The 13380-nt window shown below is 44.3% G+C and overlaps 1 long non-coding RNA gene across 1 annotated transcript in view; it reads left to right on the top strand.

The window, feature by feature from the left end:
* The first annotated feature begins 1810 nt into the window (after positions 1–1810).
* LOC115279476 overlaps positions 1811–13380 on the top strand; it is a 26015-nt gene continuing 14445 nt past the window's right edge. The window contains exon 1 of the long non-coding RNA XR_003903459.1: positions 1811–1917. This is a non-coding gene — a long non-coding RNA (uncharacterized LOC115279476). The remainder of the gene's footprint in view (positions 1918–13380) is intronic.

Here is a 13380-nt window from a genome sequence, read left to right as displayed (position 1 = left end):
GGCCATACTGTAAGGAAATGATTTTTTTAAATATAAGACATATGCATGAAATGATGCCTGCGGTAATAATAAGAAAAAAATATTTAAAATAAGAATAGTAAAGGCACCTGGGTGGCTCAGTCAGTTAAGCTTCCGACTTCAGCTCAGGTCATGATTTCATGGTTTGTGAGTTCGAGCCCCATGTCAGGCGCTGTGCTCTGTGTCTCCTTCTCTTTCTCTCTGCCCCTCCCCTGCTCATGCTCTCTCTGTCTCTCAAAAATAAATAAAAGTGTTAAAATTTTTCAAAATAAGAATGGTAAAGAAACAATAGAGAAATGGTAGAAATGATTACATTTTCACTGTCTGTATAGAGTATTATGCCACTAAAAATAATTAAGAAATCTGTTAGAAAGATAGGCACCCAACAAGTGAAAAAACTCAGTATTTTTTTCTGAAGCTTTCTGATGACAACACTCTCATTTTAAAAAATAAGCTGCAACTTTTCTTAATATTGTGATTTTTTTCTGCATGAGTCACCCTTAAGGTGCAGGCAAGCCCACTTTTCACAAATACCTTAAACAAGTGGAGAGGAAAGCCTAAGCTCCTGAAGGTTTAGTTTATCAGGGTGCCTCTCCTCCTAAGAGTCTACAAATAAAAGTAATCAAGCCAGTTTTCTTTTCCACTCACTGAGCATAAACTATTATTCACAAAGAGAATGTTATTTTGAGGTGCTTTTTTTCCCTATTTCAATATATTAATAGCAGAGGAAAATAGACCTTTGAAGCATGCCAGTGGCCCAAAGGAATAAATCTCACATGAGTTTTTTAAACCTCCACCATCAAGAGACGCCTCTGCTTTGGGAAGCCCAAACGATCAATGTTTTGATATTTTAGGCACTATTATTAGTCATTCAAATGATTCTCTCCTGTGGTGTCATAAAATAGAACTTAGTGATCCAGTGAGAAAAAGTAAAAACTTCTGAAAAAGATCAATTAAAGACAGGTCCCAAATCATTTATGCAATATTATGTAACGTGTACCTGGGTAGCTCAGTGAGTTTAGCATCTAACTCTTGATTTCGGCTCAGGTCGTGATGTCATAACTTCATGAGTTCGAGCCCCACATTGGGCTCTGCACTGCCAACTCTCTCTCTCTGTCCCTCCTCTGCTCACACTCTTTCTCAAAAATAAATAATAAAAATTTAAAAAAAAGAAAATCTTGTCCAGCATCTTAGTTTTACCACTACAATGCCACACCGCTCAGTGGCATATGATTACAAGGTGTCCTTGTCCACGGAGACGCCGGCCCAGTAGACCTGTTCACATGCCCCACTGTAGAATCCACATGTCTCGTTGTGGCGTCCCACCGGGGGCCTTAGAGACCCTGCCACCTGCAGCACTCACAGAAGCTGGTACAAAAGGTCTGGAAGGCAGCCTGGGAGTATCTGAATAAAGCTGCCTGTGTCCCCGCGCAGGGCGTGCGGGGGGCACCATGATTGTAGAGGCGCACTTCTGCTTCAAGGGGGCTGCGGTGGTGGGGTTTCTGTTGTTGTTGTTTGTTTGTTTGTTTTTGACCAGACTGCACGTAGGTACCTCCAAAGAGCAGGCCGTTTGTTATCAGAGATACCTAATATTTTAGTTCTTGCCAGCCATTTAATGGCATTTTAGACCAATACCTAGTTGTATACACTTTCCCCAAGTGACTAATTTCTTACCGGGTTCTCCTAGGCCATTAAGAAGATTCACTACAATTTCATCAAATCTGTTACTTGGGGGAATGACATCACCATAGACCATTTGTGACATTGCACCTCCTCATGAGAAGAACTAGTCACTATTCATGGATAAGACGGCACTGAGAGAGTCCTAGCACGTGGTGGGGGGTAGGGGAGGCGGAGACACCCCTGTGCCAAGGAGAGGAAGACAGACCACCCTGGAAGGTAGGGAGGTGTCTACACACCCACTGCACTGCCCCTCCCCCAGCCAGGGCTGTAGGAATCTGTGTCCCCCTCCCCCCCAGCCCGTGCCCCCTCCCTCTACTCTGGTCGTGCAGCACCAGGACCTCAAGGGGGTCTGCAGGGTCCACAGTTAAGAGGCCGGCTGTGTCTGAGAAGGGGAAGGGGCTCACGACAACCAGCGCGCAGACCTGGGTGGACAAGTCCAGGCTTGCGGAGCCCGAGTGGGGGCCCCAGCCGGCGGCTTGGCCACCCACGGAAGCGAGTCGGTGGTGCGGTGTGACGGGGGGGGGGGGGCTCGGTGGGAGGCAGCTCTGCCTCATCTGGGTCTTGGAGGAGGAGGTGTGCTGGGCCCGGCTTTGCTCTGCCCAGGCCCCACCTGCTGTGGGGTGTGGCCCCGCCCCATCCAACAGGAAGGGCTGGCGAGAACACCTGGAAGCTTCTGTGTAGCCCAGCAACATTCCATCTGCCGGTCAGCCGCTGAGATGTGGTTTCCTGCCCAAATAAGGCTGTGGGGTGGGCTCGGGGGCCTGCATTCTCTGGTCAGGCTCTACCCAGCTGGGCCAGGGGCCTCCACTCAGCAGGGGGCCGGGGAGGCTGGGAATTCGCTTCCCTTCCCTGGCAGGGCTGCAGGAGGGGACCCAGGGCCCAATCAGCTTGCTGCCTGGGGCCCCACGTCACAAGCGAGAGCGTGCACGGAGTGTCGGAGTGTCGAAGTGTCGGGTCAGGTCAGCCTCCGGCCCGCCCTGCAGGAAGGGCACGCAGTGGGCCGTGCTCTCTCTACTGGTGTCACTGTGAGCAGCTCTGTGGGTGTGCCCTGGTGAGGCTCCCTGTCGGGCAGGCTGACACAGCTCTCCGCCACCAGTGGAGCCCCGATTTCGTCCTCTGTCTGAATGCAGCAAGAAAAGCAGCCGCACAGCCATACCGGCTCTTCGCGTCTTTAGTCAAGCTGACCCAAGTCATGGGCCCCCTGGTCGAACAGGGCCACTGGCTTTGCTCTGAGGGTGGGCAGCTCAGGGCTGACTAGGGCTGAGCCTGGAGGCTGACCTGACCGTCGGACACTCCGTGCATGGTCTTGCTTGTAACGTGGGTCCCCAGACACCAAGCTGAGCAGGCCCTGGGTCCCCTCACGCTGCCCTGCCAGGTAAGGGAAGTGAATTCGCAGCCCTGCCGCCCCCTACTGCTGGGTGTAGGACGTGGGCCCGGATGGGTAGAACCTGCCCTTCTCCGCTAGTGGTCCATCCCCCACCTCCAACTTCTAGAGATTGAACAGTTGCCTTGCCCCAAAGTAGCCCTCACTAGCAGGCCCTCTGGCCCAAAGATGGTGCCAGCAGATGTATCCAGAAACCCAAACTGAGCTGCCTGGTGAAAAACTGCCTCTGCCAGGGGTCCCTGGGTGGTTCAATCGATTCAGTATCCAACTTTAGCTCAGGTCAGGATCTCATGGTTCATGAGGCCAAGCCCCACATTGGGCTCGCTTCTGTTGGCATGGAGCCAGCTTTGGATCCTCTGTCCTGCTCTCTCTCTGCCCCTCCTCCACTCATTCTCTTTCTCCCTCTTTCAAAACAAATAAATAAATTTAAAAAAAGAAAACAAACAAACACCTTTACCAGAACAAAACTGAAAAGCCTAGAAGAGGAGACCACTTACTCTAATACAAAGATACCAATGTAAGAAATCAAGGATAACAAAAAATTAGGTAAATATCACACCACACACACACAAACACACACTAATAAAGTCCTAATAACCCTAAAGAAATAGAGATTTATGTACTGTCAAAGAACTCAGAATAATGTTGTTAAAAAGATTTGGTGAACTACAAGAACACACAGAAGGACAATTAAATGAAATTAGGAACAAATGCATGAAAAAAAATAAAGAATTTCAACCAGGAAGCAGAAACCACAAAAAAAAAAAAATACAAACAAAAACCCTAGAGCTAAAAAATACAATACCTGAACTGAAGAACTCAGTAGACAGCTTCAAAGCAGACTCTGCTATGCAGAAGAAAGAATTCGTGACCTGGAAGATAGGACACTGGAAATTAGCCAGGCAGAGGAGCAAAAATGGAATGAAAAAGAGTGAAGAAAGCCCACTGGACTTATGGGACACAACAAAAAGAAACAATATTCATATTATGGAAATTCCAAAAGGAGAAGAGAAAGAAAAAGGGACAGAAAGTATATTTAAAGCAATAATGGCTGGGGTGCCTGGGTGGCTCCTTCAGTTAAGCATTTGACTTCGACTCGGGTCATGATCTCATGGTTTGGGTGTTTGAGCCCCACATGGGGCTCCGTGCTGATGGTGCAGAGCCCACTTGGGATTCTCTCTGCCTCTCTCTCTCTCTCTCCCAAAGTAAATAAACTTAAAAAAAGCAATTATGGCTGAAGGCTTCTCAAACCTGAGGAGAGAAATAGGTAATCAGATACAAGAGGCCCCAAGGATCCCAAATGGGCTAACTCTGAATTGAGCTACACCAAGGTATGTTATAACTAAATTTTCAAAAAACAAAGAACTTGAAAGCAACAAAAGAGGAAAGTGACAGGCAAGGGAACTCACATGAGACTATCAGTGAATTTTGCAACAGAAAGATTTCAGAATGGCTTGGGATGAGATCTATAAAATATTGAAAGAAAAAACTGTCAACCAAGAACTCTATACTCAGCAAAGCCATCCTTCAGAAATGAAAGAGGGATACCTCTTCCTGAACAACAACAACCACAAAAGCTGAGGGAACTTATTGCCACTAGATGTGCCTTACAAGAAATTCTAAAGAGTCCTTTGAGTGGAAATAGAGGGATGCTAATGGACATCATGAGAACATAAGAAGGCAGGGTAAAACTCACCGGTAATGGCAAATATACAGTCAACGTTAGGTTCTATAATATGGTGGTGATGGCACATAATTCACTTACAACTCTAGTTTAAAAGTTACTTATATAAAATATAAGTAAATTGAAACATCAATAACCTGAAAGGTGAAGAGGAGGAGGAGACATGAAAAGCATTGGAATGCCACTGACGTTATTAAGTTAAACCAGGGTGTTATAATGTGAAAATATTTGTAGAAGTCTCATGGTAACCACAAGGGGAAAATCTGCAGGAACTGCAAAAATAACACGATGAAGAAGTCAAACCACACTAATTCCAAAAGACATCAATACACAAAAATAAAGACAGCAGGATAAGAAACAAGATATACCGGATCTATAAAACAATGGGGAAGCAATGAACAAAATGGCAATGGTCTTTACTTAGCAATAATTACTTCAAATGTAAACAGTTTATCAATCAAAACACATAGCAATGGCTGAGTGAATAAAAAGTCAAGATCCAATGATATTGCTGTGTACAAGAGATTCACTTAGCCTTAAAGACACATGGAGACTGAGAGTGAAAAGATGGAAAAAAATATTTCAAGAAAATGGTAACAAAAAACAATAGGCAAAGGGTAGCTATACTTACATCAGACAAATTAGACTTTAAATTAAAAGTAGCAAGGGGCGTCTGGGTGGCTTCATTATTTAAGTGCATGACTCTTGGTTTTGGCTTAGGTCATGATCTCATGGTTATGCTTACATGCTGCCAGTGCAGAACCTGCTTGAGATTCTCTCTCTACCTCTCTCTCTCTGCCCCTTTCCTGCTCATGCACATGCACATGCTCTCTCTCTCTCTATAATTAAGTAAATAACTTTAAAAAATAAATTCATTAAAAGTAGCAAAGGGAGACAAAGAAGATAATTATTTAATGATAAAGTTGTTAATCTATCAAGAAGGTATCAATTGTAAATATGCATGGGCCCAATAGGAGAGCACTTAAACATTTAAGCAAAAACTAATAGAGATAAAAGGAGAAATAAACAGCAATTCTATGATAGGGATTTTAATACCCCACTCTCAACAATAGATAGATCTTCCATAAAGAGAATCAATGAGGAAACAGTACATTTGAACAATATAGACCAAATGGACCTGACCAGACATACAGAACATTCTATCCATCAAAAAGAGAATATACATTCTTTTCAAGTACACTTTTCAAGAATATACATTCTTTTCAAATTCATTTTCTATGATAGACCATATGTCAGGCCAAAAGACAAGTCTTAGCAAATTCAAGAATATTGAATTCATACCAAGTATCCTCTGTAATCACCATGGCATGAAATGAGAAATCAATAACCAAAGGGAAAGTAGAAAAATTACAATTACATTAAAATTAAACAACACTCCTCCAAACAACCTATTGATTAAGTAAGATATTAAAGAGAAAATAAAAAAGCATCTTCAGACAAACAGAAATGGAAACGCAACACACCAAAATTTATAAGATGCAGCAAAAGCAGTTCTAGGAGGGAAGTTCATGGCAATAAATGAGTATATTAAGAAGCAAGAAAGATACCAAATAAACAACCTAACTTACACCTTAAGGAACTATGCAAAAAGAACATACCAAGCCCAAAGTTAGCAAAGTAATCTAATAAAGATGAGGGGAGAATAAAAGAAATAGAAGACAGGAAAATAATAGAAAAGGTTAACCAAACTAAAAGCTGGATTTTTGAAAGATAAACAGAATTGACAAACTTTTAGCTATACTTGCCCAGGAAAAAGAGACCGGACCCAAATAAACAAAATTATAAATGAAAAGGGGAACATTACGCAAGAAAGGATCATAAGCGGCTACTATAAACAACTGGCAACAAACTGGAAAATCTAGAAGAAATGAGAAAATTCTTAGAAACGTGCAAACTATGAAGAAAGGAATGCAGAGGAAATAGAAAGTATGAATAGGCTGGGTGGCCTGGGTGGCTCAGTTAGTTGAATGTCTGGCTCTTGATTTGGACTCAGGTCATGATCTTAGAGTGGTGGGATCAAACCCTGAGCCGGGCTCTACACTGAGCATGGAGCCTGCTTGTGATTCTCTCTCTCTCCCTCTCTCTCTCCCCCCTCCCTCCCTCTGTCCCAGTCCCCAACTCATTCATGTTATAGAGTAGGTAAGGAGATTCAATCAGTAATTTAAAATCTCCCAATGAAGAAAAGCCCAGGACCAAATTGCTTCACTAGTGAATTTTACTAAATGTTTAAATAACTAACACCAACTTTCCTCAAACTCTTCCAAAAAAAAAAAAAAAAAAGTTGAAGAGTATGGGATACTCCCAGATGCTTTTTATGCCATGAGCATTACCATGACACCAAAGCCAGAAAAGGACACTACAGACCAACATTCCTGGTGAATATAGATGCAAACATTCTCAACAAATACTAATGAACCAAATTCAGCAGCACATTAAAAGGATTTTTACCATGATCAAGTGATACTGATACCTGGGACACAAGGATGGCTCAACAAATGCGGATCAATCAACGTGATACATCGTATTAACAGAATTAAGGAAGAAATCATATCATGATCAATCAACGTGATACATCGTATTAACAGAATTAAGGAAGAAATCATATCATGATCAATCAACGTGATACATCGTATTAACAGAATTAAGGAAAAAATCATATCATGATCAATCAACGTGATACATCGTATTAACAGAATTAAGGAAAAAATCTTATCATCGTCTCAACAGACACATAAAAAAGTATCTGACAAAAGTCAAGATTTGTTCATGATAAAAACTCCTAATGACTTAGGTGTAGAAAAAATGTACCTACCAATAACGAAGGCCATATATGATAAGCCCACAGCTAACATCATTCTCAGGGGCGGAAGGCTGAAAGTTTTCCTGTAAGGTTAGAAACAAGACAAGGACGCCCACACTCAGCGCTACTCTTCAACAAAGTGCCGGAAGTCCTTGCCAGAGAAATCAGGCAAGAAAAAGAAATAAGAGGAATCCGAATTTGAAAGGAAGAAGTCAAGTTGTCCTACTTGTACATGCATGATTTTATATGCAGAAAATCCTAAGGATTTCACAAAAGCTGTTAGGTCTAACCAACAAACACAACAAAGTGACAGGATATAAAGGTAACAAATTAAATCCAGTAACATTTCTATATACTAACACTAAATTATCTGGAAAAGAAATAAGGAAAATGATCCCATTACCAAAGCATCAAAAACAATATAATATTTAGGAATAAACTTAGCCAAGCCCGTGAAAGAGCTATACTCTGAAAACTCCAAGACAACGATGAAAGAAATCAAAGAAGGTACAAAAAATGGAAAGGTATTCCATATTCATGGATTGGAAGAATTAATATAGTTAAAATGTCAATAGTACCCAAGGCCATCCATAGATTCAATCCCTATCAGGATTCAATGCCATTTTTTATAGTAGGAAAAGCAATCCTATGATTTAAATGGAACCATAAAAGACCCCAAATAGCCAAAGCAATCCCGAAGGGGAAAAAAATGGGAGGCATCACACTTCCTGATTTCAAGCTTTACTACATTTACTGCAGCATTATTTACAATAGCCAGGATATGAAACAAACCCAAGTGCCCATCCATAGATGAATGGGTAAAGAAAAAGTGTGTGTGTGTGTGTGTGTGTGTGTGTGTGTGTGTACACACAGGATGGATTTAGAACGTATAATGCTACGTGAAATAAGTCAGAGGAAGAAAAAAAGGTTATCATTTCACTCATAGGTTGAATTTAAGAAACAAAACAGAGAAAGGAGGTGAACAAAAAAACAGACTCTTAACTAGAGAGAACACACTGGTGGTTGCCAGAGGGGAGGTGGGGGGTGGGGAAATAGATGAAGGGGGTTAAAGTACACTTAGCATGATGAGCACTGAGTCATGTATAGAATTGAATCATTATAGTGCACACCTGAAACTAACATAACACTGTATGATAATTCCACTGGAATTACAAAAACCACCCAGGACACCTCTGCTGATCCCCTAGTCTTTGTTAGAGAAAAAAAGATGCCTTTCTTCATGAAAAATTGCTGAGCGGACTCCCCAGGCTATGGGGCAGTGAGACATTTGGTCAAGGATGGCACTTGAGGCATTTGCTGTCAATGCAAACTACGCTTGCTGCGGAAGGTACATGTCAAAAGAGAAATCCTGTTCTGGATTGTGGGAAGCAAGCGTTCATCCATTTTAATAGATCCTCCGAGATGTCGTTTTCACTTTTCTTCCCTCTCCCCATTTTTTAAATTGATGGGATCTGTCTTCATGTAACCCAAAGATATGGTATAAAGAAACGCACCTTGCCTTAAACCGAAGGACGGCGTCATGTACCGTCACCCTCCATTCCGTAGAAACAGGTGCCATTAACATTCTGTTTTTCAAGAATGGTGCATCATAGAGCACAGCTCCCGTGCACAAAGCATGCAGATTACAATGCATATGGTGCTCTCGCAGTTGAGGGGCAATGCAGCCAGCCCTCGCCCAAGAACTGTTATTCATACATAACCTTTCACAACACCACACGCCTCCACGACTCTGAATTAGGATTAAGTTCTATTAGAGAACCTTATCTCTCATCCTCCCTTTGTATCACATGATGAAACAGGATGCATATCGTGCTTAATTGATTAAATATATAAAAGACATCCATGATTTATACGGTCTAATAATTCCAATTTACACACCGTAGTACGCGCCCTCTCTGCTGGAGCAGGATATGACGGTTCCTAGAAGAGAAACCAGTCGGCTCTGATTGGTCTTAATTAGTCCTTGTGTGTCTGGCCGAATGGGGCCAGTTCTTTGTGTCTTCCTTCTTCCGTACATGACATGGGCACAATATGCCAGACCCAAGGCCACCCGAGTAAAAGACCCTTATGTGAAGCATTCTCTGATCCTTCCCTTAATATGGGTAAGTACAGAGGAGTGCCATCGTGGTGGGAGCCTGTTTGCTGCGTGCCCCGCAGGGGGCTGAGCCCCAGAAAGCTCTCTCTCAGTGCGAGTGGGTTCTGACTGGTCAAGCCCTCCACCTCACACATCTGGACTTACCGTTAACTCAGACAGTAACGTGCGTGCTCCGTGACGTAATTAGTTTCCCTCCCAGCTCACTCTCCACACAGGCTGCTCAAATATGAAAGGAAATGAGGGTTGTGATTACAAGATAGAAGCTTATCATGCTTTTTCTGCCCAGCATATGACCTAGAGTTTTTGCACTAATTAGCAGTTACTCATCATTTTCACAATCAGCCGAAATAAAGGGGAAGAAGATTTCATTCTTCATCTTGCCCTGTCATCAAATACTTGTATTTATTCGCTGTTTACCCATTAGGTGTCTTTTCCGTGGAGGCACTAAGGTGACTGAATGATGGTCCCCATGTTCTCAGACAATGGAATATCCACTTATCACACAGAAAACATTTCAGCTTTTATTTTAAATTGACCTTCTCACAATGTGAACTAGCAGCATTTTTGCATCTCTCCAGAGAAAGCTTAAGCACACACATTACATAACTTTACTGAGGCAACTAAAACCAAAGAGACATTTTTAACCATGGAGGTGGTGTAACCAAACAACACCCTTTACACGGACACTGCAAGAATTCGACACGGCGTTAAGACCTTTGCAAGACAATAATGTAATAAATTCTATGTTTACGTGGCTGTTTGCAAACCTAAGCCATGAAAAGGAAATCTGGGACTACGATTTGGATTCCTCCATGCCAGCAGGAAGGTAACAACCTAGAAATCATGACACAGAGTTTATCCAATGATTTAGAAAGCCAGGGTGGAAGTGAACCTCGGAGACCTGTGTAATCCCACACACACCGTGGTAGGTACGGACCGCAGTCCAGGCCTGGCTGTGGCCAACACAGAGACCTCGGTCCACCTTTTCCAGCAGGCCTCTCCAAGATTCCAAGACAGCCCTGGGGAATCTACGGTAAGGATGATACAGTGGACAGATGGGTCACGCAGCTCTCCCCCACTCTGTGTCCAGAGAATGTCAAAATACAGCGAGGCAGTTTACAAAAACAGAAGACGTTTCAAATCCTCAGGATTCAACTGGCTGGGTTTGTGGCCAGATATCCACCTGATTCTCTGTCCATCACCATGGTTAGACTGTGGCAGCAACTCTAAGCTTAAAACTTTAATTTTCAAAAGTTACTGAAAATTCATAAAAGAATTTTATGAGTCATAAAGAAAATCAATAAAATGTTACCAAGAAATTTGAAAGATACTGCAATGAATTTCAAAGGGTCTCTGAAGGCTGCTAGCAGAGGACTGCTCAAATGCAATGGAGACATTTAGGGGGTAAAAACCTGTATTTTGGACAATTTACTATTATTGGTTACCCAAGGTAGAAGGTTTCTAAATTTACATTTTTAAAAAAACTGATCGCTATGAATTACTGTTCCGAATAACTCTGAGGGCAAAGGAAGCAATTCTCATTCACCAAAATCAGAAACGGAGCTTGCTTCCTCCCATCCAAAGGAGATTTTCCCCTTCTATATATTTTTTGAAAGGTATTTTGTACCTAAGAAATTGAGAAACTGATTCATGCCCACCAAACGATGCAAGCAAAACCTGCCAGGAATATTCACAGTCTCTTTCACACCTAACACTGCACTATCGGAAACACATTTCTAGAAAGTTCCATTCCTGTTTGGAATCCATCTCAAAGGAAAACTTGCCCTTTGAAACACTGCAATCAGTGACTGTGGGCCAGTAAGTCTCTGCCCTCATGTCAGAGGCATAAGTGCAGATGGCTGGGCAAAGCAAGGCCTCGGTTCCCTCTCTTAATCTACTTGTCTCCCATTAATTAGTAAAGATAATGGGATGGCTGGGAGGCTCAGTTGGCTGAGCGTCCGGCTTCGGTTCAGGTCATGATCTCACAGTTCGTGGGTTCGAGCCCATGTTGGGCTCCGTGCTGACAGCTCAGAGCCTGGAGCCTGCTTCGGACTCTGTGTCTCCTTCTCTCTCTTTGTCCCTCCTCTGTTCACGCTCAGTCTCTGTCTCTCAAAAATAAATAAAGGTAAACAAAAAATTTTAAATAATTAGTAAAGATAAAAATAGAGTACTGGCCAGACTCCCATGTGATTCCAGAGCCAGATTATTTACCTGGTTCACCTGACTAGCACTAAGGAATAAACTGTAGGTAATCAGTAGCTCCCTGTGGAAAGGAATCCAATAGAGGCAAAGATGAGAGTGTGAGTCAGTTCAGCTTCCCGGCTCTCCCTCGGGGGAAAGGGTTAAAGAATATGAGAAGGGGATCGAAGGAACAGATACACACTTCTTTTTAATCCCATTAGATCCTCACAGAAATTTGTGACATTAGGACATATATATTTATAAAGTTCTCAGTCCTGAAACACAATACTCTGACAAAGAATTGCGACGACCCGGCCCAAGCTGTATGAGAGGTCACCTGGGGCAAAGGGGAGTGGGAGCACTGAAGAACTTGTGGAAAGCGGCGGGGATGGTAACGCAGAAGGTTAAGGTGAAGCTTAGCAGGTGGGCTCCGCGCAGCTGGATTTTAGGACGCTTTGCGCTGAGCAGCTCGCTCCGCAAGAGGGCGCCACAACCGCGCGCCTGGGAAACCGGCGGCTCCAGGACGCGGCGAGCCGGGCGAGCCGGGCGAGCCCGGTTCCCCAAAAGTCTGAGAGTCGTGGAGCATTTTCAAGTGAGAGCAGAGGCAGGAAAACAGAAAAGCAGAGGAAAGGAACACAGACAGGAAAGAAAGGATCATCACTGTTCTTATCACTATTGTTGGTAGTCCCGGCCAAGCTCCGGCGTCCTCCACTACAATTTCACGCCTAGAGACACACGCGTGCGTGCGCTCTCCACGGGACCCCCAGCACCTCGGAGGCGTGGGCGCGGGACGCGTGAGACTTGACCCACTTCCCCAGCGATGAGGGTGAGGGAAGAAGGATTAGCTAGAAGTCATAGGGACCTGCTTGTGCAGAAGCTCTGCTTTTGCTTGTGCACAAGTTGGTGGCCTGCTTGTGCAAAAGCACAGTCGCTGCCGGAAATCGAAGAAGCAAAGTGCAGGGCGAGCGCCAGGAGGACGCCTTGGGGGCACCAGCTGCCTCCTCCAGCCTCTTCTAGCCCCTGCCCCCGTCGCCCCCCACCCCTCAATTCCAGCATAAAGCCGAGGGCTCCACCTAGAGCCTGGGTTGCGGACGCCTTCTCTTGCAGGAGAGAGAGGGAGGGGGCAGTAGTGCTGGGAACCCTCCGCCGGTTCCCTCTCTCCATTCCTCCTCTCCACTGTCAAACTCGGGGGGTCAACCCGGTGTCCTTTGGAATTAGAGAGAAGTGAGTGTGCGTTCTCGGCCGCAACAGTCCTTGTCGTCAGTGCGCTCCTGCAGCAGCTGGAGGGCTTAGCAAATTCAAATTCGGGCGCAGCCCTAGCGTGTCGGATTCCCGAGGTCTGCGCCAGAGCCCAAGAATCTGCGTCTACAGCAAGTTTCCGAGTGGAGGGCAGAAGACTGCAGCTCGGGGAGGCCGGGGCGCCGCGGGCACCCGCTCCCTCTGCACCGGCCCGGGGCTGGCGCTGCCGGGACCGGGGCGCAGGACGCGCCGGG

This window comes from Suricata suricatta, chromosome 15 (assembly GCF_006229205.1).
Source record: "Suricata suricatta isolate VVHF042 chromosome 15, meerkat_22Aug2017_6uvM2_HiC, whole genome shotgun sequence".
Taxonomy (NCBI): Eukaryota; Metazoa; Chordata; class Mammalia; order Carnivora; family Herpestidae; genus Suricata; species Suricata suricatta.
This window is presented reverse-complemented; position numbering and strand designations above follow the sequence as displayed.